Raw genomic sequence first — 14425 nt, 5'->3', positions numbered from 1 at the left:
TCATTGTTATACTTATTACTGATCCGAGATAAGATGTAACTCTCAAGTTTGAACCATGTTATACATATTACAGACTGACCTGTGATAATATAGGTCAGTGATCAGTCAAAGATTCTGCTTGTACCACGAAAATGCAATCCAGCAACCACATACAAGGCTCAGCTACCCAGAATGCAATGACTATTGCTTGTGTTTACATGATCATTCTGCCAGGCTGTAAATTTTTGGTACGGATTTATGTACATGTACTCATCAAGACTGGACAAATGTGCAAAAAAAAAAAAAAAAGGTGCCTGATCCTAACAAATGTTGCAAACAAGTGGACATGTTTACAAAGTCAGAAAACAGCACAGCTCCCATGACTTTCGGAAACGTTTTTTCATGCTGAGAGTTGCTGAAGCATGGAACAAACTGCCGGCATCAGTTGTTAGTTGTCGGAGCACTGCATCCTTCAAAACTTCCATGCTTTCTGAGATTCGCCAACACTACACCTGATTTTCTCCCCTCCATACACGCGCAAGCATGTATCTGACTCATACACTGTTCGCTTTCCAGACATTTGTACATTACTGCATATGCTTTATATGCACTTTTGACAAGTTGTGGTGCACCTGAGCACTGTATACAATAATTTCATTATTATTATTATTATTTAAGTATATTCTCTGCAGGAAAAGATAGAAATGATCAAGAAAACACATGACAGTCAAAGTTTCCCTGCTGTGTGTCATGAGTTTAGAGTCAATAAATCTACCATTTATTCCATTTACAAAGTGCATGAGGATGATTCATTTATCACTGCTTTTTTTTTAACCAAGCCCCCATGATAAAAGCAGATACATGTGCAATGAAGCTGTAGTTTATAACTAGAATAACCCATGTATTCATACATATAATGTTATTTCTACCAATGAGTTTTGCTTTTACTATTAACATGTTGCTTTTGTAAAACTCATTAAAATTTACTCCATCATTTTTTCATGTTTGAATTTTACTAGTTTCATCTGTTCCTAAATAATTTTAGCTGCTGGTTCTATTCTAATTCTCTTATTTCAGTGTCTAGATCTAATTTCTTAGAATAACTTTAGTCTATTTGTCTATTCTTATACTCTGTTTGATATCATGGCTCAATCCTTGTGAAGTTATTATTAAATTCCTCAGAATGGTATTTCATCTTGTATATAGGTTAAAACTATTCATATTAATCATATATCTGTATCTCTATGGTTGTTGAAACCATTTTGGTTCGGTTCACAAGACTTTTAGTGGAGTCAGCGATAGACAAAAAATTATGAAAATATGAAGTTTGACTATGCATTTTGGATAGGTGTGCACACAAGCATGCATGCATGCGCGCACACACACACACACACACACACACACACACTCACACACTCATGCGTGCTATTTAAAGTGGTGGCAGTTAGAACTTCTACTCTAGTTGAGTCAATGTGTGTAGATTGAGAAAAGCTAAAGTGGACATCATCATAGCAACATACAAATTATTGAAAGTTGTAGCCGATTTAGACGAACTTAAAGAAACTAAGTAGTAAACCCCCTCCTACCGCCACCATCACCACCACCAGAATAGGTGGAAGTCATTGTTATTGGTGCTCAAGGAGGAGAAATGGGTGGTGGACATAATGATTCCAAATACATACAATATCTGATGTAAAGAAGATTGTGTGGGGAATGTTTCCTGAGTAGCAGAGATGGATCAAGGTTGTAAAGTGAGATTTATATCCAGTGGGGAAGAGAATGCAAGAGTTGTAGGTTTGTGAAGGATAGAGAGAAGCAGAGGAGAAGGAAGTGTCTAGCAGATGGATTTTTACCAACCAAGCTGACAAATTCATCACTATTAAGTTCATGATCAATGAGTTATTTATGGTCTAGTATACGTCTGACCACTGTAATGATCAATTCAAGCAAAATGTGTGAATAGTGGTCGTATAAAATGAACTGGGAAGTCATTTATACATGGTGTATTTTTGTTCAGTATGAGGGAAATTTTTACTTTATTTTAGCACAACCTTTATGAATTTGCCACTTTAGGCAAACTAGGCTGTTTAGTGTCTGCTGGATTTTTCATAACAACCTATCAAATACCTATACATAAATAGAGAAGACAAAGTTGATTACTAGTCTCTGGTATTGATGAAAACAAGAGATAGCCAAAAGTGTCAGAGTTAATCAATAATTAAATATTTTTTCCATTTAGCCAATATTAATGTGCATCGCTAAAAATATTTTCAGTATCGGGGCCTAACTTTTTAATTCAGTCAATGTCTATAAATAATTAAACACTTTTAAATGATGCTCACATGAACGGAAAATAAATAGCCTTTTCTACTTTAATAACAACTTGTAACTAAGAAAAATTGCTAAGTGATAGTATTAACTCCTTGCTTTAATTGAACCATTTATTTTGTAACATATTATTTTCTTGAGAACGGCCAGCTATTCTTGTAAATGTAATGACAGCACAAAACTATGTTTATTTGCTTTATTCTGACCCAACCCACCTCAAAATTAAATAAATAAATTAGCGTATGTCAGTTTTACGAAAGACACTGATAATTATTTTCCTTTAAAGCTTGAAACAGGAATTTGAGATATTTTAGTTTAATAATTTATTGGATAAATTATGAGGAGAATTCTCAAAATTATGTTTCAATTATTTTTAAATATTTGAGATATCAAATAATTACATCACATTTATTTCCCAGAATTAAGATATTTGTTCAACTATTGCACTCATTAAGTTTGGTAGAACATGCATTTTGTTAAAACTTGTAGTGATAAGAGCTGACTAAACATATTAGACATGATGAACTTAGTAACCCAGTAGGGGTGATTTAATCTATTTATTTGGCAATTTCATGTTTTAATGATGATGGTTTTTGATATTTGTAACAAAGATAACAACATAAATGATAAATTTATAGAGTACAGATATCAGTCTCCTTGCTAATTATGCAAGACTGATATCAGAGTACTGTTCACTTTATTCTTTTGCATATTTTGCTCTTACTTCTTACATTTATTGCACTGAGGTCACACTGGAGGGCCACATTGAATGGTTTTCTCAATCAAATTGGCCCCAGTACTTATTCTAAGTCTGGTACTCAATTTGTCTGATGTCAGTCTCTATTTGCTTGCTCATTAAATTATGAGGATGTAAACAAACCAACACCATTTGTCAACCAGTGAAAGACAAATGCAACAGTGTATACACACACACAGACACACTCATACACACACATACAAAGGGCTTCTAATCAGTTTCCATCAGCCAACTTCATCTACAAGGCATTAGCAAACCTAAGTAAACTTAGGACCATAGTAGAAGGCAAGGTCTGCAGAGAGGGGCTGGTTTAGCTAAAACTACGTTGTTGTCAATGAACTTCTAAATCACACAACCATGAATATGCCTGCGTAAATATTAAGAGAATTTTTATTATAGTTTTTGAAAATACTATTTTGTATTAAAGAAAAGATCAATTTTTCAGTTTATTTTAAATTCCCGGTTTGTCCAAGATTCCTCATAGATAGTGGCAGTGCATTCCATAGTTTAGGAACATTATTTTTGCTTTTCATATTTCTTTTTTCCATGACTTATCTAAGTAGCATTAAATAAGGATTAAAGTCTTAGGACATGGCTGTGAATTTCAGCCAAAGTTATACTTTCAGTAAAGACTTTTTTTTCAGTAAATGGTTTTTCTTCGAAATTTAGTTTTGTTCTTTCTCATGCTTCTGATGAAATGATATTGAATTATCTTTAATACCTATTGTATAATAATAATAATAATAATAATAATAATAATAATAATAATAATATAATAATAATAATAATAATAATATTTTCATAATATAAGTTTCACTGGTACTTAATTTATCAACCTTGAAAGGATGAAAGGAAAAGTCAACTTTTGCAGAATTTGAACTCGGAATGTGAAATACAGTGTGTGTGAAAGATAGATAGATGGTGTTGTCACCATAGTAACCAACAAGTTTTGGTTTAAAATGCAGGAATTTTAAGTGCAAGTCTGTCAACATAATGCAACACACTTGAAAAAAAGACTATAAGTGTATGTGTGTGTGTGTGTGTGTGTGTTTGTTTCTGTATCTTTCTATATTTTGTTCTTTCTCATGCTTCTGGTGAAACGATATTGAATTACCTTTAATACCTATTGAATAATAATAATAATAATAATAATAATAATAATAATGATGATGATGATGATGATGATAATAATAATAAATAATGATAATAATAATAATAATAAATAATAATAATAATAATAATAATGATAATAATAATAATAAATAATAATAATAATAATAATAATAATAATAATAATAAATAATAATGATAATAATAATAATAATGGTTTCAAATTTTGCCACAGGGGCAGTCATTTTAGGGGAGGGGATGATTCGATTACTTCAACCCCAGTATTTCACTGGTACTTAATTTATCAACCCTGAAAGGATGAAAGGCAACATACTTCAAAAAAACATTTGACTGTGGCCATGCTGGATCACTGCCTTTAGTCAAACAAATCGACCCCAGGGCTTATTCTTTATACATCTAGTACTTATTCTATCAGTCTCTGTTGCCAAACCGCTAAGTTACGAGGATGTAAGTAGACCAGCATGGGTTGTCAAGTGATGGTGGAGGGACAAACACAAATACACAAACATACACACACACACACACACATATATATACAATGGCCTTGATTCAGTTTTTGTCTACTGTATCCACTCACAAGGCTTTGGTTGGCCCGAGGCTATAGGAGAAAACACTTCTAGTAGAAGACACTTGCTTAAGGTGCCATGCAGTGGGACTGAACTTGGAACCATGTAGTTGGTAAGCAAGCTACTTACCACACAGCCACTCCTGCGCCTATATATATTTATATATATATATAATATTTTGCAGTTGTGTGTGTGTATTTTTCTGTGTTTTTCAACATATAAACAACTCAACACAGACTTTTTAAAAAATGACTTTTATCTTGAACAATTTATAGAGGTATGTGTATAATTAACAAATATTTTTACTGGTAGCTTAGCAATGGGCAATGACCTAGTAATAATAAAAATGATGATTGTAATGACAATGATAAAGGTTTCAAATTTTGGCACAAGGCCAGCAATCTTTTAGGGAGTGAGTAATTTAATTACGTTAACCCCAATGCTAAACTGCTACTTATTTTATCAACCTTGAATGAATGAAAGGCAAAGTTGACATAGATGGAATTTGAACTCAGAATGGAAAGACAAGCAAAATGCTGCTAAGCATTTTTCCTAGTGGCTAATGATTCTGTCATCTCACCACCTCAATAATAATAATAATAATAATAATAATAATAATAATAATAATAATCCTAAAATCTTGATTATATTGAAAATTAACAATAGATTTTAAAATGTTATCCTCTTTCAAAATATCATGACAAAGAGTTTCGCTTTATCAATAGAATTTTATCTAAGAAAATAGAATTTGTTTCTTCCAGAATTTTGACTAAACATTATTATTTTTGGATTTTAAAGCACTAAACTCTTCTTTTTGTCTTTCTGACATTTCAGTCTATTCTAATATCTGCTTGATCATACATTTTACCAACTCAATAATATTGTGTGTTCTTAAAATGGATTTGGACATTTATTTGTCATTTTTGTAGAACTGGGTGCTAAGACACAGTGCCATTTCTTGTACATATGTGATATGCTTTATGCTAAAATAATAATCTGGTCTTTAATTAATGCAGCTCATAAATAATTTCTTGTATGCATACACCATGTTATGGTTACATGAGTAGATGTACTGGCTCATAGAATATTATCAATATTTTGGTGGTGGAGGGATTTTAGTCCTTTTTAAATAATAATGCAACTTCTTCACATTGGTTAGACTCCTAATCAGTCCTTTAAGACAAAACCATTTCACCAAGCATCTTGATCCCTCATGACATAGAAGCCAATCTTGTGTCTTTCCTGAGGTTGTTGATAAATGTCAGATGATGTCTCCTACACCTGCCAGTCCAGTGCTGTGGGTTGCAGAACACAAGTTCCAATTCTTCTTCTTCTTCCTGGTACAACATGCAAACATGAAACATAAAGCATGTCATTCTCTAATCTTGTTGGTCACTTTTGGAAAGCTTCCATGGAGATGCACATTGGTCATGTGCTACTTCCATTTCACATCCAGGGCAATTCACAGCATCCTTGTATAGCAGCCATTTAAACTCTTCTTTGCACAGAAAACTGTAATGTTTCAAATTCACGTACTATTAATAAGCTTTCAAACTCCTGGTAAGGCATTTGCAGTTGAAGCTCAAGATGGGATCTAGCTGGGAAACAGCATAAAACACAAGGCAGGAAGAGTATCTTTTATCTCTTCTTTAATTCATTTGTTTGTGCAAATCCTCTATCTCTGCTGCATGTGTGTGTGTGTATGTATATATGTATATGAATGAGTGTGTGAGTCTACCCATATATCTCCCTTTTAATCCTACCTTAAGCACGTGTATGTTTGCATACTTTCTCCTACCTTGGGACAGAATTTTCCATAGCCATCAACATAAACTTACTCATAATGCCAGTATGTTCTGAAAATGTAACTTTCCCAAGTTCATATTCAAGGCTCTGATGAAGCTTTAGCATGTTACCCTGGTACTCAACTGAAAGTCCACTACATTTTATAGCAGAAACAGCTATAAACCAATGAAGTTCATTACATAATATCTAGATTTTTCTGGTGTCATCCCTTTGTTTTCTGTTACCACTCTATACTCATCTAACGTTGAGTTCTGGACCATATGTATATTGAGTTCTACACCAGGTTATTAGTTTCACTATGCTGAAGTGAAATATTACTAATATATATATATATATATATATATATATATATGTTGTTGACATCATAAAAATTTGTAAACTTTTGAGAGAATGTGAAATAATTCTTTTTTGGAACTGGTTCTTGAAGTACATATAAAACTTTAAATAATAGCATGTAAAGTATCGGGTTGAAAATCCATGGGACTTGAACACACATCTCCTGTGTACCTAATAAGCATTTTACCATTTTACCATGTATGAACTGGGTTGAAAACCCCATTTGGATAGGAAAAAATCAAAGGCTGCCCATGGGACTGGGCTCTAATAGGAGATATTTGCTCAAGGTTCCACACTGCCCAAATGAACCTGAAACCATTGTGGTTGCAGAGAAAATTTCTTATATTTTATAGTTTGCTTTCATGTCAATATTCTGGATTTTAACTGAATATAAAAATATTGGTAAACACAGTGAGCTTAGCAGGATGGGTTTTCAGCTTTTCTCTTGTTTCCCTTGAGGTGACATTTTCCTCCTTTTGCTTTAAGTTTTCAGTTATATTTACACTTTCTATTCATGATTTGTCATGTCATTTAACACTGATATGAATATGTTAACCAACATGTTAACGGCCTGTTACTGGTTGTTGTGTGAAATTAAGCAATGAACGACCAGTAGTAACCAATATGTTAACGGCCTGTTACTGGTTGTTGTGTGAAATTAAGCAATGAACGACCAGTAGTAAATACGGTGTTTGACATGTTAAAATGCTTTTGGTAAGACTACTCCAAGGGAAGTGGATTTATAAAATAATTAAAACATTGGACAATACCTTATTTCATATTCTTTTATTCTTTTATTCTTTTACTTGTTTCAGTCATTTGACTGTGGCCATGCTGGAGCACTGCCTTTAGTCGAGCAAATCGACCCCGGGACTTATTCTTTTGTAAGCCCAGTACTTATTCTATCGGTCTCTCTTGCCGAACCACTAAGTGATGGGGACATAAACACACCAGCATCGGTTATTAAGCAATGCTAGGGGGACAAACACAGACACACAAACACATACACACACACACATACATATATATATATACACATATATACGACAGGCTTCTTTCAGTTTCCGTCTACCAAATCCACTCACAAGGCATTGGTCAGCCCGGGGCTATAGCAGAAGACACTTACCCAAGGTGCCACGCAGTGGGATTGAACCCGGAACCATGTGGTTGGTTAGCAAGCTACTTACCACACAGCCACTCCTGCGCCTATCATTACAGTACTTTATATTCATCATTATTTTTACATCTGCTTTTCCATGCTAGCATTAATTGGATGGGGTTCAGTTTCAAGACGGTGCTTCTTCACATGTTGCAGTCATTTCCCATTTCTTTGTGAGGACCAACATCCTGTGATCGCCTCTCACCAATTTTGTCAACATTTTCTATAGTCTTCCTCTTCTGCAGACATCTTCATTTCTGTATTCAAATTTCACCGAGGCTTTGTCTTTTATCCTTTCAGTGTAAATAAAATAATAAATATCAGTCAAGTACTGGAGTTGATGCAATCAGCTATTCTTTACACAAAATTTATGGCCCTATGCCTTTGCAACAAATCAATACGAATACTCCAATGAAACTATTTCTCTCTCCACTAAATATATTGCCATTTCTGGCAAATAAACATGTTCTGGTGTTACATCCTTTCCTGAAATGACAGCATGGAATATCAATATAGTTCATAATTTGTTTATTGATAACCTAATGATTTATACAGGAAATGCTGAAGCGAAATGAAAAACATTTAATAACTAATCCCATTTCCAGGTGATATTTGGCAAGAACAAATATTCATACCTAATGACTGAAAACATTAGCATCAATCACCTCTTTATTTTGTTCCAAGTAGTGAGGGCTACAAGTACCATTTTATTGATGGAAATGCATCTGGCAATGGCCTTATGAACAAATACATGATAAGAAGCAATACACGATAACAATAACAGTTGTTTTTTTTCTCTCCTTATAATAGCAATTCATTATGCTCTATGAACATTTACATCAACATCACTAAAAGCTGATATTTTGCTGTGTTTTATTATTGTTATCAGATACTAGAAAAGACATCTCTATTCATTTACAAGAAAAACAAATTAACAAAAGTTACAGAAACCTTCTAATAATTTAGTGCCATTGACAAGGTCTATTTTGGTTTTTCTTTTATAATTCCTTTCACAACTTGGATCCTTAAGTGCGGGGAATAGAGCCTTCCAGTATCTATGGTTGATTCTTCATCTGTGTATATATATATGAGCGACTGAGGAAGACTAAGTGTTGCTCATACAAGCAAGTTGACTCTCTCCATGTTACTGATATTATCCTGGAGAAAGGCCACAGACTTAGGCTGGCATCTGCTGTCGAAATGCAAGGCAAAGAGGTGAAATGGATACCGTAAAGCACCCTGCCTGACCCTCAAACAGTTCTACTAATCCATCATTAAAGATGGGAACTATTTTTATCAATCATGAAAAAAGACGAAAGGTAAAGTTGACCTTAGCAGGAGTTGAACTCAGAGCAAAGACAGTCGGAATAAATACCACTCTGACAACTTTGCAAATTCACTGCCTTGAGATGTTTTATGAGAATATTTTGTGTGTGTGCATGCACGTATGTGTGTATGTGCGTATCACTGAATCTTGATGTATATATTCGATATACTCCCTTTGTCTTGATATGTGTACATTGACTGTGTGGGCAAAGGTCTCATCATTCATATAAATGGTGCCATTTGTTTGCCATCCTCTGCAAAAGAATATCTAATGTCCATTGTTTGATAGACTATAATTTTCTTGGATCAGTGTCAAGAAGTGTACCCTGTAGAAAAACAGTCTGCTTCAACAAAATGTCATCTGATCCTTGCAAGAGAGGAAAAGTATACAGTAAAACAATGATGATGATAACGATAATGGTACATAAATATGTGTACATATCTATCTATCTATCTATCTATCTATCTATCTATCTATCTATCTATCTATCTATCTATCTATCTATCTATCTATCTATCTATCTATCTATCTATCTATCTGTCTGTCTGTCTATCTATCTATCTATCTATCTATATATATATATATATATATATATATATATATATATATATATATATATATATATATTTATCCATCCATTCATCCATCCATCCATCCATCCACTTGTCTCTTCCATGAATATTAGACAGAGTAGATGTATGGAGATAGATGGATATGTGTGTGTGCATGTATGTATGTATGTATGTATGTATGTATGTATGTATGTATGTGTGTATGTATGTATGTATGCATGAATGTATGTATATATAAATACACACACACATACACACATATCTGTCCATCTCTGCATCCCTACTCTGTCTACTATTCATGGAAGAATCATGTTGGTAGAGTGTCACACATCCCCATAGTGGGGTCCTATCAGAAGCAGCTGTCATTAGACTTTCTTGCTGAATTCTCATGCTTGACCAACCGAAACAATGACTATTATCCCACCATCACACACATGCATGCATGCACACACACACACACACACACACACACACACACACACACTATATATATATATAAACTATATGAGTGTGTGTTTTTGTGCCTCCTCATCATGCTATATTTATAAATGAGTGTTATGGTCACATAAACAGTGATCTTCATTTCCAATCTTCCATGTAAACATTTTCAGCTATTAAGAAGTAGAACTTTGCTTGGAGACAGATTAGGGTTTATGTTAAGAAAGGCTTCTAGCCATAGGAAGAGGATGTTAAAATGATGATGATAACGATGATGATGACAATGACGGTGATGATGTTGGAAAAAAAAATTAAAGAAACTTATTCAGTTGTCTGGTAGATCTGAACATCTTTCTTATAAAAAAATTGATAGAAAAGAAACCATTTATGGGCAGTTGCTTTAGAATCTCCGGCTATCATTCCATACATTGATTATAGGTATAAGACCCAGGATTTCATTTTGTATTCAATTCTTATTTTGTATAAATAACGTTCAGCTTTGGGGTAATGATTATAGAATAATCATTTTGCTTACTTTTTAGAGCAGATTTATGTATTGATTTAGACATCTATGGATCAATGTTTTTTTTTACTTCACCAGGAGTTGGAGAACCTGATAAAATATGTAATATCCTACATGTGTACACACACGCTCCCACACTCATATATGATCCTATTGTTTACAAGATATCTATATTTTATTTTTATACACAACAGCATAGTAAAGAACAAATGCCAATCGTTATCTCCCTTCTCCATTAATAATTATATTGATTTCTTTTGACATTTAACACTAAGTTAAATTTTTGTTGAGAAGAATGAGTGGTTTATCAAATCAATCTCAGTATAATGCTGGTATCTGTTTTATTGAACCTGAAACGATATAAAGCAAAGTTAAACCTGATGAGATTACATTTAGTCACAGACTTATTTCTGTAATTTTACATTTATCCTGTCAATATACAATTTCTGTATGACTACATTAGGTTGTCTGTACTTTTTCAATATTTCTATATTTAATCTATCACTGTGCTGGTTCTGTATTTTTATATGAAGCCTGTTAATCTATCTAGCTCTACATTTCCTTTATCTCTGTACGATACATATTTCTACAGAGACTCAGAAAGAGCTTGCTTATGCAAATGATTTTAATTGAAGACTCTGCACACAGGATGCTGATAGGTTTCAGGTGTCATCAGGAGATAATGCTCACCATCTGTTACCGTACTATATCTGTTTCCATTTAAAGTCTGTAATGTACTATATACTCTTTACTCTTTCTCTTTTACTTGTTTCAGTCATTCGACTGCGGCCATGCTGGAGCACCGCCTTTAGTTGAGCAAATCGACCCCGGGACTTATTCTTTGTAAGCCCAGTACTTATTCTATCGGTCTCTTTTGCCGAACCGCTAAGTGACGGGGACGTAAACACACCAGCATCGGTTGTCAAGCAATGCTAGGGGGGCAAACACAGACACACAAACACATACACTCACACACATATATATATATACATATATACGACAGGCTTCTTTCAGTTTCCGTCTACCAAATTCACTCACAAGGCATTGGTCGACCTGAGGCTATAGCAGAAGACACTTGCCCAAGATGCCACGCAGTGGGACTGAACCTGGAACCATGTGGTTGGTTAGCAAGCTACTTACCACACAGCCACTCCTGCGCCTATGTATATTTCTATATAAAGTCTATCACTATACTATATCTGCTTCTACATTTAGTCTATCTCTGTACTACATCTATTGCTACATAAAGTCCAGCATTGTTCTATATCTGTTTTTACATAGTCTACTGCCGTACTATATATACCTATTTCTGTAAAAAGCCTGTTACTATACTACATCTATTGTTACAGTTAATCTGTTACTCTACTATATCTGTCTCTACACAATGTCTATTACTGTACTATGTATATTTCTACATTGAGACAGTCATGATACTGTTTGTATCTCTATACATTTAATCTGACTCTCCTACCACCCTCTCCATCAATAAATTTACCAATATGTTAGCAAACTTTGAATATACTATCAAATTTCAATAATTTATCAATGAATCACAGGGAAACTGTTTCCTGCAGAAGTAAAAGCTCCTCAAATTTTATCCACTGTGAATACTGGTCTTTTGCATACATCTCCATTATTTATTAGGTTGTCTAGATAACAGAAGCTGTCATCTACTACGAGGGAGCTTTCTGGTTATTTAAAGAAAAATTATTCCATAAGCATTCTTACTGCTAACTATTTATATGTGTCTGAACCACACAAGTTCTTCTCTATCAATCTACCTGTTTCCACTGCATCTGGGGTACACAGTTTAGAATTCATCATCATCATCATCATCATCCTCATCATCGTTTAACGTCCGCTTTCCATGCTGGCATGGGTTGGACGGTTCAACTGGGGTCTGGGAAGCCAGAAGGCTGCACCAGGCCCAGTCTGGTCTGGCAGTGTTTCTACAGCTGGATACCCTTCCTAACGCCAACCACTCTGTGAGTGTAGTAGGTGCTTTTTACATGCCACCGGCACAAGTGCCAGACGAGGCTGGCAAACGGCCACGATCGGATGGTGCTTTTTACATGCCACCGGCACGGGGACCAGACGAAGCTGGCAACGGCCACGGTCAGATGGTGCTTTTTACGTGCCACTGGCATGGATGCCAGTACTGGATTATTTGAACCATTTCATAAGCTAAATGATTATATTAAGTACATAAATGTAGTATCCAACCGTCTATCCTCGATAATACAAGAATTAGTTAAGAATATTTCCACAAGAATTTCTAGATTATCTGCTAATAAAAAAATGTTCAAATCACATGCAGCTTATTATGATGCTACTTTAGCTATGGCTGGGTACCATGAGAAAATTTAATACATACAAGAAGCAGGCATAAGCAACACTATCAATTCCTTCAATTATAATACACATTGTACACCATCACAACATTTTAGTATGAGAACTTACTCAGATTGAGAGTACAGGCCAGGAAAAATTGGTCAAGGCACTAAACTATCAATGAAAACTTGTAGACACACACGACTCAATAATCCAACTGCTCATAATAGAGTAAATTGTTCCAATCCTGTACAACATACTAAATAAAATAAGCCAAAACAACAGATATTGAAATCATGATATCCTCTGGTTCAACCCAATTTTCGATTCACATGTTCCAACCAAGAACTGGAAAACTTTTTGCTGCTCTTGACAAATGTTTTCCTAAATCTAATAAATGTCATGTTATTTTCAACCACAATGAAAAGCAACAAATACAACCAAAATGTGATAGTAGAAATGGTTATGATATAGCTAACATGGTAACAATGTTGGAAAATGAAGTCAGAACTACAAATAAATATAATAAATGCTCATGCAGAAAGAAATCAAAATGCTCATTGATGAACCTCTGTATGAGTATACATTTTGTATATAAATGTACTGTGCACACAAGAGGAGGGTCATATGTTTACTTTGGGCAAATGGCTGATTCATTTAAGAATCGTTATTGCAACTATGTTCCCAGTTTCAAGAGAATCAATAAGAGATATTCAACATCTTTGACCGATTTTGTGACTAAAGGAAGATAAAATTAAGTATACCATAACTTGGTCCATTGAAAGGCATAAAAAATCATACAATATCATTTCCAGGTGATTTTTGCTCTGCTCCGAGGAATCCCTGTCTATCCTGTGGACCAATGAGGAGATCATTAATAGAATTTCTGAAAGACTCTCACGATGCATATAAATATACTTTCACACAATGCAGTGGGAATGAATTTGAGTAAATGTTAACTTAATTTACTTTAAGGCATGGATGAATTAAGTTTAGCTTTAACCTCCCCATTCTTATAAACACCAAGTAACAATTTAACTCGCTATGTGAACATGTGTGCACCAAACCACATGTGTGCATTTGCTTACATCTTCGTCGATGCTTGTATAAGCAAGTGTGCATGTACCATCTAGCTTGTACGAGGTGTTTATACATCCTTATCCATTAACAGT

General features: G+C 34.2%; 1 long non-coding RNA gene across 1 annotated transcript in view; it reads left to right on the top strand.

Annotated features, from left to right (window-relative positions):
* LOC118766066 overlaps positions 1 to 14215 on the top strand; it is a 21787-nt gene extending 7572 nt beyond the window's left edge. The window contains exons 2-3 of the long non-coding RNA XR_005001997.1: positions 10098 to 10105; positions 14203 to 14215. This is a non-coding gene — a long non-coding RNA (uncharacterized LOC118766066). The remainder of the gene's footprint in view (positions 1 to 10097; positions 10106 to 14202) is intronic.
* Positions 14216 to 14425: the final 210 nt, after the last annotated feature.

The sequence above is a fragment of the Octopus sinensis genome, linkage group LG14 (assembly GCF_006345805.1).
Source record: "Octopus sinensis linkage group LG14, ASM634580v1, whole genome shotgun sequence".
In the NCBI taxonomy this organism is placed as follows: Eukaryota; Metazoa; Mollusca; class Cephalopoda; order Octopoda; family Octopodidae; genus Octopus; species Octopus sinensis.
The sequence above is the reverse complement of the archived record's forward strand: the minus strand, read 5'-3'. Positions and strand labels throughout refer to the sequence as shown.